Source organism: Pelobates fuscus, chromosome 9 (genome assembly GCF_036172605.1).
Source record: "Pelobates fuscus isolate aPelFus1 chromosome 9, aPelFus1.pri, whole genome shotgun sequence".
NCBI lineage: Eukaryota > Metazoa > Chordata > Amphibia > Anura > Pelobatidae > Pelobates > Pelobates fuscus.
The window spans coordinates 164,545,989-164,566,318 of record NC_086325.1 but is presented as its reverse complement, the minus strand read 5'-3'; positions in this window follow the sequence as shown (position 1 = coordinate 164,566,318).

Here is a 20,330-nt window from a genome sequence, read left to right as displayed (position 1 = left end):
GCCCTAACATTTTTATTGCCCTTCTTAAAGGGACACGGTAGGCACCCAGACCACTTCAGCTAATTGAAGTGGTCAGGGTGCTGTGACACTTTTGCTCTTAGTGCTGCAGTGTTAAACATTGCAGTCTAAGTCTGCCCTCAGTGGATCTCTAAGTCTGCCCTCAGTGGCTGTCTACCAGACAGCCGCTAGAGGGCTTCTGGAATCCAAACGGACTTTTGGTCCATAATCTGATGCTGTACGTCCTCACAGACATCCAGCGTCAGATTTTCCCCATAGAAAAGCATTGAATAATGCGCATTAGGTCTCGCCCACTGGCTGATGTCAGCGGGGGAGGAGCGTGGGCAGAGTCTGACCCAGCGCTGAGGGACATCAGTGCTGGATTCAGGTAAGTGGCTGAGGGTTTTTTAACCCCTTCTGACCTGCTGGAGGGGGGTCGTGAGGGAAGGGGGGACCTGCTAACCCTATAGAGCCAGGCAGTATAGAATTCCTTTAATTCTCTGCAAACCCTTCTAATGTTCTATCTTCATTTAGCATTTTTACAAGTCTGGCTTTTACACATTTTGATTCCAAGGTAGCTCTGTCCTGATATTATTATTATTATTATTATTATTATTATTATTAATATTATTATTAATATTATTAATTAATATATATTTTAAAAATTAATTAATATATATTTTTTAATTTTTTAAATTTTTGAGTGCAGAGTAAATTACAGGCATAAACAAAGACTTGTTCAACATATTAGATTGTCAGAAACATTTAATATGGGTAGTCAAGAGATACTGCACTTTTTTTTTGTGATAGCAAGTTAGAAACACGAGGAAAACAAGAAATGATATAGTAGTGATATACAAAAATGTTCAAGCTAGGCACACATAGCCATTTGATTTTCAAAGATTATAGACTGTAGTTTGGCATGACCAGCGCATTGGCTAGTCTGTTGATGACACTTATTATACTGGTATCTAACGCTGGCCGTGCAAAATTGTTATGTAGTTAAACTGCATATTTACATTTAAGCTAGGTCTATGTAATAAGTATGCAATCATTGAGTAAGCGTTGTGAAATCTTATATGGCTGAAAACATACATAGAGTCCACATGATGTGTACCCCGGCGCACTCTGTGTGGATTAGAGCCGGTCAGTCCCTGTGGGGTCGGCTGTTGCTTGTGCTGGGGGCTGCAGGCTGTAAAGCTTTGTCGTTGGTCTGGATCAGCTTCCCGCATGGTGACCCTCGGGGGCTGGTGTAGAGGCGGCACACAGATGGGTATAGAGCTGAGGTTGATCTTCTTGTTGGGTGAGCTTTCGCCCTTGTTTGTGGCTATCTCTGTTGGTCCCAGGTTGCGGCTATGAAGGGGCCGGGGCTGGATGTCACCGGGTCGCGTGGCTGCCATGTTTGATGCCTGAGGGGGTGGGTAGGCCTCTTGCCGTCGCTTTCTTTGGGGCTTTTCTCTTCCACTCCATCTCCCCCAGGGTCATGTCCACTGTGGGGTTGCTGCCAGACCTGCCCTGCCTCGCTCACAGACGTTGGCTTTCCTGGTGTGTGAGGTTGCTTTATGTACCTCCGCCATCTTGATTAAGTGGTGTGTCCGTGCCTCCACCCGCCTGTGGCCATCCAACAGGGCTTGTGCTTGTTCGCCCATGCTTGTGAGCACGCCGTGGTGGACTGCGATGACCCCGCCAGTCCAGGGGGGGGGAAGGTTCTGCATCTGCAGGACTTCGGGGCCGGAGGACCGGCCGCGTCCCAAGCCCCGCATCAACTGTCGGACCTGCCTCGGTTGGTGCCTCTGGCCCCAATCTTGTTCCCACCCGGGGCTTCGCAGGGTGGCTAGATGTGGTGCCCGTTTAGTCTGGTTGGATTGCGGCAAGAAAGGCTTATATTTAGCCATTTGGTGGGAGCCCCGGGTGTTTGCAGCCTCTCCGCATGGCGGCCAAGCTCTGCCCCCGATATTATTTTTAATACTGTGCAATTTTATCATGTAATTTATAGGAACTCTGCAAGTACCATAAGCACTACATCCCGCTTAACAGTTTAACAGCTCACCGGGTTCTGCTACTACGTCCCTGCTGCCGGAAGCTCCTTACAATGTCAATAGAGTGTAAGGGCACCTCCCCACCTACCCAGCCCGCACTAGCCTGTTATAAATGCATGGGCTGTAGTGGTTATGGTGCTTGCAGTGTTCCTTTATTGTGCCTGGAGCATCATAGTCTGACAGAATCGCCCAGGGCACAGACGTACTGTGAGGGTGTGTTTTTATTGAATTCTGACGCACTCCTCTGCCCTGGAAGAGCGTAGCATTTATTAGAGAGAATGAAGATCTGTCACTTAAAGCGAACACGCTGTTCCGGTTTAAAATTGTGTATTTACTGCTCCAACAAAGTAGAATGTGATTGCTATTATTTATTTTAAGTCTAAATTATTTTTCAGTAGGATTTATCTAAAAAAACAAAACTGCGAATTGTGGAAAAATGACAAATAAAACTGAACAAATAAATTGTAAGCGAAAATCTATGAACTGGAAACATTCTCTAACTCTGCAATTTTTGGATAAAAATAGTCATTTCCTTGTCGTTCCTCCCAATTCCCAGTTTAGTAAATATTAACTTCATCCATGTCCAGGCTCGTCGACACCATTGAGGTTGAATGTGAGAATTGTATTTGCCGAGTTTCTCAATCTTTTACAGAGAAGTACCTCTGCATGTCTGAACAAAAACTGCTAAGTACCCCGGGCTCGCGAAGGTCATTATCAGCAGGTCTAATGTTGAGGATTTTATTGACGGTTAGGAGAGGGACCATGTTTTTAAAGAGCTTTCACTTGAAATCTATAGATTTGCTAGCACAGTGTAGAGATGTGATTTAATGCTTTTTAATATACACCCATTTTATATATAGTTAAATATAACACACATTTATTAATGTCAATATATACTTTTTTCACAAACGGAGTGAAACTATTTTTTTTATATAAACATTTTCATCCTTTAAGCACACACACTCTCACTGACCCATACACACACTCAGCGGCACACATACACTGTTTAGCCAACACTTTCACTGACAGACACACGCTCCCACTGATACACATATACTGAAATAATTTCACGGAGAAACATACAGCGATTGGCACACGCACTGTTTAACCAACACACACTTTCACTGACAGACAGACACAACCACTCACTGTCTTAGATACACATACAATGACATACACTTACTGACTGACACACACTCTTATACACATTCACTCACAATTTTTTTTTTTATGTCCACGCTGCATCCCAACCTTCGGGAGAGCTGAGGTGGATTTTCTCTCCCTGGGGTCCAGTGTGGATCCTTTCTTGGGTTCCAGTGTGGATCCTTTCTTGGGTTCCAGTGTGGATCCTTTCCTTGGGTTCCAGTGGCGATCCTTTTCTTGGGTTCCAGTGGCAATCCTTTTCTTGGGTTCTGGTGGCGATCCTTTACTTGGGTTTCTGTGGCAAAACTTTCCCTGGGGTTCAGTGTGGATCCTTTCCGCGGGGTTCAGTGTGGATCCTTTCCCCGGGGTTCAGTGTGGATCCTTTCCGCGGGGTTCAGTGTGGATCCTTTCCGCGGGGTTCAGTGTGGATCCTTTCCCCGGGGTTCAGTGTGGATCCTTTCCCTGGGGTCCAGTGTGGATCCTTTCCTTGGGATTCAGTGTGGATCTTTTCTTTGTTGTCCAGTGTGGATCTTTTCCTTGGGATTTAGTGCCCATCCTTTCCTTGGGGTCCAGTGTGTATCCTTTCCTTGGGGTCCAGTGGGGATCCTTTCCTTGGGGTCCAGTGTGGATCCTTTCCTTGGGTTCCAGTGGCAATCCTTTTCTTGGGTTCTTGTGGCGATCCTTTCCTTGGGTTCCAGTGGCAATCCTTTTCTTGGGTTCTTGTGGCGATCCTTTCCTTGGGGTCCAGTGTGGATCCTTTCCTTGGGGTCCAGTGTGGATCTTTTCTTTGGGATTTAGTGCCCATCCTTTCCTTGGGGTCCAGTGTGGATCCATTCCTTGGGGTCCAGTGTGGATCCGTTCCTTGGGGTCCAGTGTGGATACTTTCTTTGTTGTCCAGTGTGGATCTTTTCTTTGGGATTCAGTGCCCATCCTTTCCTTGGGGTCCAGTGTGGATCCATTCCTTGGGGTCCAGTGTGGATCCGTTCCTTGGGGTCCAGTGTGGATACTTTCTTTGTTGTCCAGTGTGGATCTTTTCTTTGGGATTCAGTGTCCATCCTTTCCTTGGGGTCCAGTGTGCAACGTTTCCTTGGGTTCCAGTGGCGATCCTTTCCTTTGGTTCCAGTGGCGATCCTTTCCTTTGGTTCCAGTGGCGATCCTTTACTTGGGTTCCAGTTACGATCCTTTACTTGGGTTCCAGTTACGATCCTTTACTTGGGTTCCTGTAGCGATCCTTGTCTTGGGTTCCTGTGGCGATCCTTTACTTGGGTTCCTGTGTGGATCCTTTCCCTGGGGTCCAGTGTGGATCCTTTCCCTAGGGTCCAGTGTGGATCCTTTCTTTGGGGTCCAGTGTGGATCATTTCCTTGGGATTTAGTGCCCATCCTTTCCTTGGGGTCCAGTGTGGATCCGTTCCTTGGGGTCCAGTGTGGATCCTTTCCTTGGGGTCCAGTGTGGATCTTTTCCTTGGGGTCCAGTGTGGATCTTTTCCTTGGGATTCTGTGTCGATCCTTTCCTTGGGGTCCAGTGTAGAAATCTTTTCTTTGGGGTCCAGTGTGGATGCTTTCCTTGGGATTTAGTGTGGATCCTTTCCTTGGGGTCCAGTGTGGATCCTTTCCTTGGGGTCCAGTGTGGATCCGTTCCTTGGGGTCCAGTGTGGATCCGTTCCTTGGGGTCCGGTGTGGATACTTTGCTTGGGGTCCAGTGTGTGGCTGCTCTGATCTTCCAACTCTGCTCCCCGCACTTCCAGTGTGGATCCTTTCCTTGGGGAAAAGTGTGGATCCTTTCCTTGGGGACAAGTGTGGATCCTTTCCTTGGGGACAAGTGTGGATCCTTTCCTTGGGGACAAGTGTGGATCCTTTCCTTGGGGACAAGTGTGGATCCTTTCCTTGGGGTCCAGTGTGGATCCTTTCCTTGGGATCCAGTGTGGATCCTTTCCTTGGGGTCCAGTGTGGATCCTTTTCTTGGGGTTCAGTGTGGATCCTTTCCTTGGAGTCCAGTGTGGATCCTTGGGGTCCAGTGTGGATCCTTTCCTTGGGGTCCAGTGTGGATCCTCTCCTTGGGGTCCAGTGTGGATACTTTGTTTGGGGTCCTGTGTGGCTGATCTGATCTTCCAGCTCTGCTCCCCGCACGCTGTTTAGTGAGGTCATATATTGCAGGTCACGCGAGGGAGCAGAACTGAAAGATCACTGCCCGTGCTCAGCCTCTCCCAAACACTATCTTTGGGCAGAGTAGGCACCTGCCATCCTTGAAAGCAGGTGCCTACTCTGTCTTACCGCACAGCCGCTGTCTCAAGGAGCCCCTAAGGTGGCCAGTCAGCCAGCTCTTGGGCCTCCTGACAGGCGGAACCCAGAGAGCCCGGACACACTTGCAACCCTTGTAGTTCAGCCACTGACTCTTGGCGTGCCCCAGGGCCTTTGGTGCACGTACCCCCTGGGTTACACATACCACAGATTGAGAAACCAGGGTGCACAGGAATGGTGTAAATCACAATCATTCAATATGTAGGTTTTTTTAAGGGGGGAGTTGTAGTAGTTATTGGAAATTGAAAACATCTGCTGTTTTGTTATTTCTGTGTCATTTCCATGTTTTCCTGATGAAATATAGGAAGGAATCTTGGGAAATGTAACTAAAGTGTTTTTATTTGTTCTCTAACAAAGAACGTATTTGTCTCCTAGTTATACATTTTCCTGGACTGATGTAGTCTAGTGCTGTTTCCTGTGTGGACTACATCCCATATTTTATGTTGCATTATTAGCGGCTGGCTTTATACCGTCATTAGAGTAAACAGAGGAGTGAAATCTGGTGCATAATTGGAGCTGTTGCCATAGAAACAAACAAAATGTTCCTGCTGAATCCGCTTTTCAAATTCCTCTCCAGAATTGCAGTTTAGTTGCGGTCAGTGTGTGCGTTTCCATCTCATCAGAGTAAATAAGGGTTTATAACTGCACAAATGGACATTTCTCTTATCATATGTTCACCAGTGCCAGAAACACATGCAGTTATCAGTTACCCACCCGAGGACAGGCCAATAAATGTAGTAAAAGTAATAAAAATAAAAGTAGTGATTAGTTAATCATTAAAAAGCGCTCATTGTACGTTAATTCACCTTAGCTACAAAGCATTGTCCTATGGCTTTCCAATGTCTAGAAATTATACAGCCTTAGCCCCTACCTTACACTTATCCTCTGAACACTGTCAGAGTAATTCATTAACCTCTGGATTTTATTTCCCCATTAATTCCAAATAGAAAAAACTGATCTGGAGAAATTCTCCAACTCAGCCGTAGTTACAGCTCGGTTATTTTAGCCTCAGTTTTGCCAATGCTGAATTAATTTGAGTTTAGTGTATTGCGCTGCAGGCGTTCTGTAAATGTCTATCAGGACGCGTTTGGTGTGCCGTGGTCACACTTCACTACCAAGCGATCTGTGAAAGAAAATCACTTGAATCCAAATATTTGGGGAGTCCTGGAAAAGAATGTTTAAATGCATTTTTCATTTCAATATACATATTATTGGGAAAGAATGAAAATGATTAAAAGAAAATCCATGGAACAACACTGCAGCCATGTTGGCTTCCTTTGAATGCTCACACATGCATTATGGGGTTTCTGTGTATGTGAGAGTAACTAAGTGTGGGGGGATGACTGTGTGTGTTTAGAGTTGACTGTCTGAGGGGGGATGACTGTGTGTGTAGAGTGTGACTATGTGTGCATGAGGGTAACTGTCTGTGGATGGTGAATGTGTGTGTATGAGGGTGACTGTGTGTGAGAGGAAACCTGTTTGTGGGGCAGTGACGTGTGTGTGGGTGGGGGGGGGGGGTAACTGTTGGGGGATGACTGTGTATACGTGAGGATCACTGTGTGATTGGCTGTCTGGGTGTGTATGTGTGACAATCTCTGAGAGGTGGCTATGTTGTATTTAAAAACATAGAATGTGACGTCTAGATGGAACCATTCGGGCCCATCTGGACTGCCCAATTTTCTAAATACTTTCATTAGTCCTTGAACTTATATTATAGTTGGGATAGCCGTATGCCTATCCCACGCATGCTTAAACTCCTTCACTGTGTTAACCTCTACCACTTCAGCTGGAAGGCTATTCCATGCATCCACTACCCTCTCAGTAAAGTAATACTTCCTGATATTATTTTCAAACATTTGCCCCTCTTATTTAAGTCTATGTCCTCTTGTTGTAGTAGTTTTTCTTCTTTTAAATATAGTCTCCTCCTTTACTGTGTTGATTCCCTTTATGTATTTAAATGTTTCTATCATATCCCCCCTGTCTCGTCTTTCCTCCAAGCTATACATGTTAAGATCCTTTAACCTTTCCTGGTAAGTTTTATCCTGCAATCCATGTTCAACAATCCTATCCTTTAACATGGTTTCCATTACTTTCCCCACTACTGAAGTAAGGCTTACTGGAGTATAGTTGCCCGACTCCTCCCTACTACCTTTCTTGTGAATGGGCACAACATTCGCTAACTTCCAATCCCCTGGGACTACTCCTGTTAACAATAATTGGTTAAATAAATCTGTTAATGGTTTTGCTAATACACCACTAAGCTCTATTTATAACTTTGGGTGTATTCCATCAGGCCCCATTTGTCTTTACTTTTGACAGTTGAAATAGAATCTCTTCCTCTGTAAACTCACATGTAACAAATGACTAATTTGTCCTTTTTCCTAACTGAGGCCCCTTTCTTTCATTTTCATCTGTAAATACTAAACAAAAATATTCATAGAGGCAGTCAGCTAGACCTTTATCCTCTTCTACATACCTTCATTCTTTTTTTTTTTTAATTTGACAATTTTTATTGGTTCGTCCTCGTTTTGCAAATAACAATTCAGCATTTGTGATATTGTGAAACATTGTAAAACACATAGCAGTCGGAATACAAATTGTTTACATGTGAAACATGTGGTGTCTCCACGCTCCCTGGCTGTACCTGGCTGAGTGAGCACCCCGATAGCCGGAGCATTCATGCTTAAACTTGCAACATTACTGGAAGTATTATTGCTGCAGAGCTCTGTTATACACACAGACACATTACTGGGAGTATTATTGCTGTGGAGCTCTCTTACACATTCAGACACATTACTGGAAGTATTATTGCTGCAGAGCTCTGTTATACACACAAACACATTACTGGGAGTATTATTGCTGCGGAGCTCTGTTATACACCCAGACACCTTACTAGGAGTATTATTGCTGTGGAGCTCTCTTACACATTCAGACACATTACTGGGAGTATTATTGCTGTGGAGCTCTGTTGTACACACAAACACATTACTGGGAGTAATATTGCTGTGGAGCTCTGTTATACACTCAGACACATTACTGGAAGTATTATTGCTGTGGAGTTCTGTTATACACTCAGACACATTACTGGGAGTATTATTTCTGTGGAGCTCTGTTATACACTCAGACACATTACTGGGAGTAATATTGCTGTGGAGTTCTGTTATACACACAGACACATTACTGGGAGTATTATTACTGTGGAGCTCTGTTATACACTCAGACACATTACTGGGAGTAATATTGCTGTGGAGTTCTGTTATACACACAGACACATTACTGGAAGTATTATTGCTGTGGAGTTCTGTTATACACACAGACACATTACTGGGAGTGTTATCGCTGTGGGGCTCTGTTATACACTCAGACACATTACTGGGAGTATTATTGCTGTGGAGCTCTGTTATACACTCAGACACATTACTGGGAGTATTATTGCCGTGGAGCTCTGTTATACACTCAGACATATTGCTGTGGAGCTCTGTTATACACTCAGACACACCAACAATATCGAGCTCCTAGAAAAGAGGGAAATTAGGAGAGAAAAGGGAAACAGAGGGATTTGGGCACAATATAGGGAATATCCCTCCTAAATAGGGACACTATATATCATGTTTTATTAAATGGAGTTTATGGTAAGCCTGTTTCAGCCGGACCCACCTCACCTCCTGTGTCTGTAATGTTTATTTTGTCTGTCATTTATTTGCTGTTCTGTACGCTCACTGTATAATTGTACAGCGCTGCAGAACATGTTGGTGCTCTATAAGTATTAAAATTAATATTAGTGCTACAGAGGTAACTCCTCCAGTTGATCACCCAAACACCCAGGATTTCCGTATAGTTTCAACATTTCTGGTTCTGGCTTGTTTGATGTACGAGTTATGATGCCGTAATTTCCCCTCTCTTTCTGCATAGCAACTCTAATAACTTTAAGCCAAGTGTGGGTAATGTTGGGAATAATGTAAAATCTAACAAATGCACATACAAAATAAAAGGTCATTTATTAAAGGTGCACTGTCCACAAGAGCCAGCATATTTCCTTAAACCAAGTAACGCTACTGAAACACTTATAAGGGTGAGGTGTGCGGTGGAGGTGGGTACAAAACACACTTACCTACACAGCATTTCAGATCTTGTATACAATCCAATAATACTCAGTACTCAACAAAGTGCTGTTTGAGTGCGTGGCCACTTGAGCGTTCCTTTTGTAGTACCAATCGCAGGTATGCAACACGTTGCATCATGGGAGACAAACTCATTTGCATCCTATGTCCTGATTGGTTTACGATGTATATAAAAAAAATTAAAAACTTAAAAAAAAGAAACTGTCCAGTCCTAGAGGGTAACGTTCAACTTTCAAATGCAAGTCCCCCCCTTGACAAACCTGCTCTCACAGTATTGAATACCGCAGCTAAAACTGCTCTCACAATATTGAATAGCTAATGAGAGAAATAAGCTGTGGTTAAATAATTCAGGAGGCTTACAAGGCCACATGTTAGAAACATGTTGTGCTCACTTGCTAATCTTGGTTAGTGTAACAGCCAAACACGCTGACAGCAGAATTTGTTTTAAGACTCGCTTAGGGAGTTATTTACTAAACAGTGAGCCGTACTGAAATGAAAACGCATTGCAAAACTGAAGCTAACCGATGATTCATAATATTTCTCCAAATCTGAATCTACAAAGGGTTACTCCGAGCACCATCACCACTTCAGTAACTGGAACCCCGGCACACAGTGTATTAAAAAATACATTCGTTGTAACTGACCTTTCACCTATAATATTATCCACAGAACCCGTAAACTCTTCATCGGTTACATCATTGCTTTAAATAATTCAGTGATTTCTAAAATACTTTAATAATTAATGTCAACCTCTCACAAATACCGTAATTTATACAAGATGTGAACTAATTGATTCATTTATTATCTAATCTGGAGAGACATGTGTTGGTTTTAGATTCTCTTCAACTCCTCTTCTTTTATTAGTCCCTGCTATATTACAGTTATTGCAGGAGTTGTGGGTACATGGAAGTGGCCCAGAGCAGATGTGGTAAGAGTCCAAAGGTTCCTGTGAGATGTCAGCCTCTATTCTGAGTTTTGTATATTTACCTTTTGTGTCACTATACCCCACTCCCTCTAGCATGTAAACTCACTGAGCAGGGCCCTCAATCCCTCTGTTACTGTGTCACTATACCCCACTCCCTCTAACATGTAAACTCACTGAGCAGGGCCTCAATCCCTCTGTTACTGTGTCACTATACCCCACTCCCTCTAACATGTAAACTCACTGAGCAGGGACTCAATCCCTCTGTTACTGTGTCACTATACCCCACTCCCTCTAGCATGTAAACTCACTGAGCAGGACCCTCAACCCCTCTGTTATTGTGTCACTATACCCCACTCCCTCTAACATGTAAACTCACTGAGCAGGGCCCTCAATCCCTCTGTTACTGTGTCACTACACCCCACTCCCTCTAACATGTAAACTCACTGAGCAGGGACTCAATCCCTCTGTTACTGTGTCACTATACCCCACTCCCTCTAGCATGTAAACTCACTGAGCAGGGCCCTCAATCCCTCTGTTACTGTGTCACTATACCCCACTCCCTCTAACATGTAAACTCACTGAGCAGGCCCTCAATCCCTCTGTTACTGTCACTATACCCCACTCCCTCTAACATGTAAACTCACTGAGCAGGGCCCTCAATCCCTCTGTTACTGTGTCACTATACCCCACTCCCTCTAACATGTAAACTCACTGAGCAGGCCTTCAATCCCTCTGTTACTGTGTCACTATACCCCACTCCCTCTAACATGTAAACTCACTGAGCAGGACCCTCAATCTCTCTGTTACTGTGTCACTATACCCCACTCCCTCTAGCATGTAAATTCACTGAGCAGGCCTTCAATCCCTCTGTTACTGTGTCACTATACCCCACTCCCTCTAACATGTAAACTCACTGAGCAGGGCCCTCAATCCCTCTGTTACTGTGTCACTATACTCTACTCCCTCTAACATGTAAACTCACTGAGCAGGCCCTCAATCCCTCTGTTACTGTGTCACTATACTCTACTCCCTCTAACATGTAAACTCACTGAGCAGGGACTCAATCCCTCTGTTACTGTGTCACTATACCCCACTCCCTCTAGCATGTAAACTCAATGAGCAGGACCCTCAACCCCTCTGTTACTGTGTCACTATACCCCACTCCCTCTAACATGTAAACTCACTGAGCAGGGCCCTCAATCCCTCTGTTACTGTGTAACTATACTCTACTCCCTCTAACATGTAAACTCACTGAGCAGGGCCCTCAATCCCTCTGTTACTGTGTCACTATACCCCACTCCCTCTAACATGTAAACTCACTGAGCAGGGACTCAATCCCTCTGTTACTGTGTCACTATACCCCACTCCCTCTAGCATGTAAACTCACTGAGCAGGGCCCTCAATCCCTCTGTTACTGTGTCACTATATCCCACTCCCTCTAACATGTAAACTCACTGAGCAGGCCTTCAATCCCTCTGTTACTGTGTCACTATACCCCACTCCCTCTAACATGTAAACTCACTGAGCAGGCCTTCAATCCCTCTGTTACTGTGTCACTATACCCCACTCCCTCTAACATGTAAACTCACTGAGCAGGACCCTCAATCCCTCTGTTACTGTGTCACTATACCCCACTCCCTCTAGCATGTAAACTCACTGAGCAGGCCTTCAATCCCTCTGTTACTGTGTCACTATACCCCACTCCCTCTAACATGTAAACTCACTGAGCAGGCCTTCAATTCCTCTGTTACTGTGTCACTATACCCCACTCCCTCTAACATGTAAACTCACTGAGCAGGACCCTCAATCCCTCTGTTACTGTGTCACTATACCCCACTCCCTCTAGCATGTAAGCTCACTGAGCAGGGCCTCAATCCCTCTGTTACTGTGTCACTATACCCCACTCCCTCTAACATGTAAACTCACTGAGCAGGGCCTTCAATCCCTCTGTTACTGTGTCACTATACCCCACTCCCTCTAACATGTAAGCTCACTGAGCAGGGCCTCAATCCCCCTGTTACTGTGTCACTATACCCCACTCCCTCTAACATGTAAGCTCACTGAGCAGGGCCTCAATCCCCCTGTTACTGTGTCACTATACCCCACTCCCTCTAACATGTAAGCTCACTGAGCAGGGCCTCAATCCCTCTGTTACTGTGTCACTATACCCCAGTCCCTCTAACATGTAAGCTCACTGAGCAGGGCCCTCAATCCCTCTGTTACTGTGTCACTATACCCCACTCCCTCTAACATGTAAGCTCACTGAGCAGGGCCTCAATCCCTCTGTTACTGTGTCACTATACCCCACTCCCTCTAACATGTAAACTCACTGAGCAGGGCCCTCAATCCCTCTGTTACTGTGTCACTATACCCCACTCCCTCTAACATGTAAACTCACTGAGCAGGGCCCTCAATCCCTCTGTTACTGTGTCACTATACCCCACTCCCTCTAACATGTAAGCTCACTGAGCAGGCTCTCTATCCCCCTGTTACTGTGTCACTATACCCCACTCCCTCTAACATGTAAGCTCACTGAGCAGGGCCCTCAATCCCTCTGTTACTGTGTCACTATACCCCACCCCCTCTAACATGTAAGCTCACTGAGCAGGGCCTCAATCCCTCTGTTACTGTGTCACTATACCCCACCCCCTCTAACATGTAAGCTCACTGAGCAGGGCCCTCAATCCCTCTGTTACTGTGTCACTATACCCCACCCCCTCTAACATGTAAGCTCACTGAGCAGGGCCTCAATCCCTCTGTTACTGTGTCACTATACCCCACCCCCTCTAACATGTAAACTCACTGAGCAGGGCCCTCAACCCCTCTGTTACTGTCACTATACCCCACTCCCTCTAACATGTAAACTCACTGAGCAGGGCCCTCAATCCCTCTGTTACTGTGTCACTATACCCCACTCCCTCTAACATGTAAACTCACTGAGCAGGGCCCTCACTCCCTCTGTTACTGTGTCATTATACCCCACTCCCTCTAACATGTAAACTCACTGAGCAGGACCCTCAACCCCTCTGTTACTGTGTCACTATACCCCACTCCCTCGAACATGTAAACTCACTGAGCAGGGCCCTCAATCCCTATGTTACTGTGTCACTATACCCCACTCCCTCTAACATGTAAACTCACTGAGCAGGGCCCTCACTCCCTCTGTTACTGTGTCATTATACCCCACTCCCTCTAACATGTAAACTCACTGAGCAGGGCCTCAATCCCTCTGTTACTGTGTCACTATACCCCACTCCCTCTAACATGTAAACTCACTGAGCAGGGCCTCAATCCCTCTGTTACTGTGTCACTATACCCCACTCCCTCTAACATGTAAGCTCACTGAGCAGGCCCTCAATCCCTCTGTTACTGTGTCACTATACCCCACTCCCTCTAACATGTAAACTCACTGAGCAGGGCCCTCAACCCCTCTGTTACTGTCACTATACCCCACTCCCTCTAACATGTAAACTCACTGAGCAGGGCCCTCAATCCCTCTGTTACTGTGTCACTATACCCCACTCCCTCTAACATGTAAACTCACTGAGCAGGGCCCTCAACCCCTCTGTTACTGTCACTATACCCCACTCCCTCTAACATGTAAACTCACTGAGCAGGGCCCTCAATCCCTCTGTTACTGTGTCACTATACCCCACTCCCTCTAACATGTAAACTCACTGAGCAGGCCCTCAATCCCTCTGTTACTGTGTCATTATACCCCACTCCCTCTAACATGTAAACTCACTGAGCAGGGCCCTCAATCCCTCTGTTACTGTTTCACTATACCCCACTCCCTCTAACATGTAAACTCACTGAGCAGGGCCTCAATCCCTCTGTTACTGTGTCATTATACCCCACTCCCTCTAGCATGTAAGCTCACTGAGCTGGGCCCTCAATCCCTCTGTTACTGTGTCACCATACCCCACTCCCTCTAACATGTAAACTCACTGAGCAGGGCCCTCAATCCCTCTGTTACTGTGTCACTATACCCCACTCCCTCTAACATGTAAACTCACTGAGCAGGCCCTCAATCCCTCTGTTACTGTGTCATTATACCCCACTCCCTCTAACATGTAAACTCACTGAGCAGGGCCCTCAATCCCTCTGTTACTGTGTCACTATACCCCACTCCCTCTAACATGTAAACTCACTGAGCAGGGCCTCAATCCCTCTGTTACTGTGTCATTATACCCCACTCCCTCTAGCATGTAAGCTCACTGAGCTGGGCCCTCAATCCCTCTGTTACTGTGTCACCATACCCCACTCCCTCTAACATGTAAACTCACTGAGCAGGCCCTCAATTCCTCCAACTTGTTTGGTTACAAATACGTGTCTGTTATTCCATCCATTGTACAGCGCTACGGAATTTGCTGGCGCTTTATAAATAATAAAATAATATTAATATAACCACTAATGTTGTGTTGTCTTTGTTTTTGAGGAAGGCCTTGTGTGGAACCTGCTTTGCTAAGTTAAGACATCTGGTTTCTCCTACAGGAGACAAACCAGATATGAGATAGGCCTTCGAGGAACCCAGGTAAATTGTCAAACCATTTTAAAACAGATTGATAGATTATTCTGGGAGCGTACCAGGGCACTCCTGGCACCATAACCACTACAGAAAGCTATAGTGATCATGGTGCTTGGAGTGTTTCTTTAAAATGAACCTGCCAGAGCAAAACACATATTCTTTATCCCAGGGACCAGCAGCCAATCAGGAAGCTGAAATATCCCAAAACTCACTCAGTGCCCTCCAGTGCTGCGCTGTGACCCCACATACCTCCGCGCTCTCCTTTCCTGTTAGAAGAGAAACAATCAGGAGACAAACACTTGTGGGTTTATGAGCGCAGACTTTTACTGAGGCGCTAAAATAAGTCATAGAAATTGTCATTATCATATTTATTTTTATTACCGTATATATTTTTATTACCGTATATATTTTTATTACCGTATATTTTGTCATTGTTATATAAATTGCCATAATATTTCATATATGTTTTCATTCATGCAGATTGTGCCGTGTCTGATATATTTCGGATATAAATGGCGAATTGTTCCAAGAAGCATTATTTTAATACTGAGAGATGAATTTATAGAAGGTCCAATTTACAGATTTGTTACCAATCCAAACAATCACACTAATTCTCTGCACATCTTGCTCTACGCTGGCAGGGTCGCCTTTCGCTCGTTCCCTCTCTGTTTTGGGCCCCATGCCCAGCGCCTGGTTAATTTCCTCCGTCCCGTTGCCATGACGTGTAATGCCTTGTTAGGTATCAACGTGAAATAGGACTGGAATTTTAATGAACGCAAAAAACCCAACTCAAGTCTACAATCAGTAAGGTTTAAAGGCCCCACAGACAGCGTCTCGTAGGACTCCACTACGCCTCTGTCAAAAAACACATGGAAAGGACTGTCCATATGATATAATAATAGATTTCCTGTATGTTGGGAAAAAGAGACAACCGTTTGTTTTCCAAATATTCTATTTTAAACTTGTTATACAGCATTGCGAGGAACTGCCGGAAAAATCGAAACATCCCACCTATGCCAATTTCCCTCGCTCTGACGCACAGAGTCTGTAAATTCTATAGTGTATGTAACGTCTATTATTTATAGTTTGTGCTGTAAAAGGCATTTACACATAACATAACATGTTCGTACATACACAATAAATACATCCGGCACCTTAAATGGTAAAATGTACCTGTCCCCCTCCCCTCCTCCCCCAGAGCATTATGATGGGCAACAAATTAATTTTAAAAGAAAGTTAAACTGAAACAATAGCCCAAGTAGCTGTTATGTCAGAAATCCATAAAAATACTTTCAAGAGAGTCCGACTGTGATTTTCAATCTACCTTGACAGAGAGCATTCTGGGAATAATCTCTGAGAGCCCCGGTATCTGTCTGTGTTAGGACGCTGTATCTGGGGTTAGCACATGGGTCTGGGGATAGCACTCTGTGTCTGGGGATAGCACTCTGTGTCTGGGGCTAGCACGCTGTGTCTGGGGCTAGCACGCTGTATCTGGGGTTAGCACGCTGGGTTTGGGGTTAGCACGCTGTGTCTTAGGTTAGCACTCTGTGTCTGTGTTAGCACACTGTATCTGTACTTGCACTCTGTGCAGTGGCGGATCCAGAGCCTGATCTCGGGAGGGGCACTTGTAGATTATTTAAAAAAAATAATCCTAGCACAATAACCACTACAGCTCAGTGTAGTAGTTATGGTGCCAGTAGTGCCAGGATCCCACCCCGGAGTAAGTAGTCATACCGTTTAAGAACAGTTTGACAACTTACCTGGGGTCTGCTGGGATATAGGGCATAGGAGAAGTGGTGTGTGTTAGGGGTGAAGTGTGTGTGAAAGGTGCTGTGTGTGTGTGAGCGGTGAAGTGAGTGTGAGTGCGTAAGGGTGGCAGTGTGTGTGTTAGGGGGCAGTGTGTGTATGGGGGCACTGTATGTCTGTGTGGGGCAGTGTGTGTATGGGGGGGCACTGTATGTCTGTGTGGGGCAGTGTGTGTATGGGGGGCACTGTGTGTGTGGGGGGGTCGTGTGTGTGTGTTTGGGGCAATGTGTGTATGGGGGGGCAGCAGGGTGTGTAGGGCACTGTGTGTGTATAGGTGTGCAGTGTGTGCGGGGCAGTATGTGTATGGGGCAGTGTTTGTGGGGCAGTGTGTATGGGGACAGTGTTTGTGGGACAGTGTTGTATGGGGACAGTGTTTGTGGGGCAGTGTGTGTATGGAGGCAGTGTTTGTGGGGGCAGTGTGTGTATGGGGTCAGTGTGTGTAGTGTTTGTATGTGGGGCAGTGTTTGTGGGTCAGTGTGTGTATGGGGTCAGTGTGTGTAAGGGGGAAGTGTGTGTATGGGGCAGTGTTTGTGGGGAAGTGTGTGTGTGGGGCAGTGTGTGTATGGGGACAGTGTGTGTATGGGGACAGTGTGTATATGGGGACAGTGTGTATATGGGGACAGTGTGTATATGGGGGCAGTGTGTATATGGGGGCAGTGTGTATATGGGGGCAGTGTGTGTATGGGGGCAGTGTGTGTATGGGGGCAGTGTGTGTATGGGGGCAGTGTTTGTGTGTATGGGGGCAGTGTTTGTGTGTATGGGGGCAGTGTGTGTGGGGTCAGTGTGTGTAGTGTGTGTATGGGGTCAGTGTGTGTATGGGGTCAATGTGTGTAGTGTGTGTATGGGGTCAGTGTGTGTAGTGTGTATGGGGACAGTGTGTGTATGGGGGCAGTGTTTGTGTGTATGGGGGCAGTGTGTGTATGTATGGGGTCAGTGTGTGTAGTGTGTGTATGGGGTCAGTGTGTGTATGGGGTCAGTGTGTGTATGGGGTCAGTGTGTGTAGTGTGTGTATGGTGTGTGTATGGGGTCAGTGTGTGTATGGGGTCTGTGTGTATGGGGTCAGTGTGTGTAGTGTGTGTATGGGGTCAGTGTTTATATGGGGACAGTGTGTGTATGGGGACAGTGTGTATATGGGGACAGTGTGTATATGGGGACAGTGTGTGTATGGGGACAGTGTGTGTAGTGTGTGTATGGGGACAGTGTGTGTAGTGTGTGTATGGGGTCAGTGTGTGTATGGGGTCAGTGTGTGTATGGGGTCAGTGTGTGTAGTGTGTGTATGGGGTCAGTGTGTGCATGGGGTCAGTGTGTGCATGGGGTCAGTGTGTGTATGGGGTCAGTGTGTGTAGTGTGTGTATGGGGTCAGTGTGTGTATGGGGTCAGTGTGTGTATGGGTCAGTGTGTGTATGGGGTCAGTGTGTGTATGGGGTCAGTGTGTGTATGGGGTCAGTGTGTGTATGGGGTCAGTGTGTGTATGGGGGCAGTGTATGTTGGGCAGTGTATGTGGGGCAGTGTGTATGGGGTCAGTGTGTGTATGGGGGCAGTGTATGTTGGGCAGTGTGTATGGGGGCAGTGTGTATGGGGGCAGTGTGTATGGGGGCAGTGTGTATGGGGGCAGTGTGTATGGGGGCAGTGTATGTGGGGCCAGTGTGTGTATGGGGTCAGTGTGTGTATGGGGGCAGTGTGTATGTTGGGCAGTGTGTATGTTGGGCAGTGTGTATGTTGGGCAGTGTGTATGGGGGCAGTGTGTATGGGGGCAGTGTATGTGGGGCAGTGTGTATGGGGGCAGTGTATGTTGGGCAGTGTGTATGGGGGCAGTGTGTATGGGGGAGGGGAGGAGGGAAGGGAGGCTTTTTAATTAAAAAATTTAATAAAATATATTATGTCCCCCCTCCCTTCTTACCTTTATTGAGGAGGAGGGGGGACATTTCTGGATCCCTGGTGGTCCCAGTGGGGAATCCCTGGTGGTCCAGTGGTTCCAGTGAACTCTAGCCCGCGCTCCAGGGCTAGAGTTCACTCTCGCGAGATTTGGCGCGTTGCCGTGGTAACCGCGGCAACGCTCCAAATCTCGCGAGAGGAGGACCCGGAGGAGCTGCTGGTAACAGCTCCCGGGTCCTCTCTCCCTCCCCTGCCGGTCGGCTGTCAGTAATGTGCCTGCGGACCGGGGAGGGAGATCACTGATCACTGATCTCCCTCCCGGTCTGCAGGCACAATGCAGGGCTGGCACTTGGGCAATGTCAGCCCTGCACTAGCCGGCAGGGGAGAATCTCGGGGGGGGCAATTGCCCCGTTGCCCCCCCCCTGGATCCGCCAATGACTCTGTGTCTGTTAGCACGCTGTATCTGGGGTTAGCACGCTGTGTCTGTACTTATTATTATTATTATTATTATTATTATTATAGCAATTTATATAGCGCCAACAGATTCCGTAGCGCTTTACAATATTATGAGAAGGGATTTAACTATAGATAGGACAATTACAAATAAACTTACAGGAACAATAGGTTGAAGAGGACCCTGCTCGATCGAGCTTACATTCTATAAGCTCTGTGTCTGTGTTAGCACGCTGTATCTGGGGTTAGCACGCTTTGTCTGTGGTTAGCACGCTGAGTTTGGGGTTAGCACGCTGTGTCTGTACTTGCACTCTGTGTCTGTGTTAGCACGCTGTATCTGGGGTTAGCACGCTGTGTCTGTACTTGTACTCTGTGTCTGTGTTAGCACGCTGTGTCTGTGGTTAGCACACTGAGTTTGGGGTTAGCACACTGTGTCTGTACTTGCACTCTGTCTGTGTTAGTGTCAGGGTACCTGTGGTCTCTACCTCCAAAAGAGGTAGAGACTTAGCTGTTCCACCATCCAGACGGTCTGATGACTCCCTTCCCCGCGGTCTATCCGGTCATGCAAGGCCGGCCGCGAGGGAGTGACTGCCTTTTACACCATCTAGGCAGGAAGTCATCATCAGGACACTCCCCCGGATCGACCTGTCAGTCTATTGCTGCAGGACCAATCAGGACGTCTCGGAGGTGTGGTTACTGCTCTGAACAGGGTATTTAACAGAGCTTCCTTCATTAGCTCATTGCCCTGTCGTGGTTCTAGCTTGTTCTAGTCACTCAGTGCTTGTGTATTCTATTATCCCTTTTGGTTTTGACCCGGCTTGTTTACCTTACTCTGCTTATCTCTGTTACCCTTGATTCGGCTTGTCTCTCGCTTACCTGTCTTCTGTTAACCTCGACCTCGGCTTGTCTTTGACCATTCTATACGGTACTACTTACGTTAGTCCGGCCATTCTAAGGTCCGGTATACGTATCTGGCTACTGTTTGTACTCTGCGTGTTGGATCCCTGTCCCGATCCTGACATTACGACAGGGCCAATGGATCCTGCAAGTACAAACAGCCAGCTGGCTTCTCCTGATCCTAGGTTTGAAGCCATGGATCACAGAATGGATCAGATGGCGCTTGCGCTACAGGCTCTATTATCTCA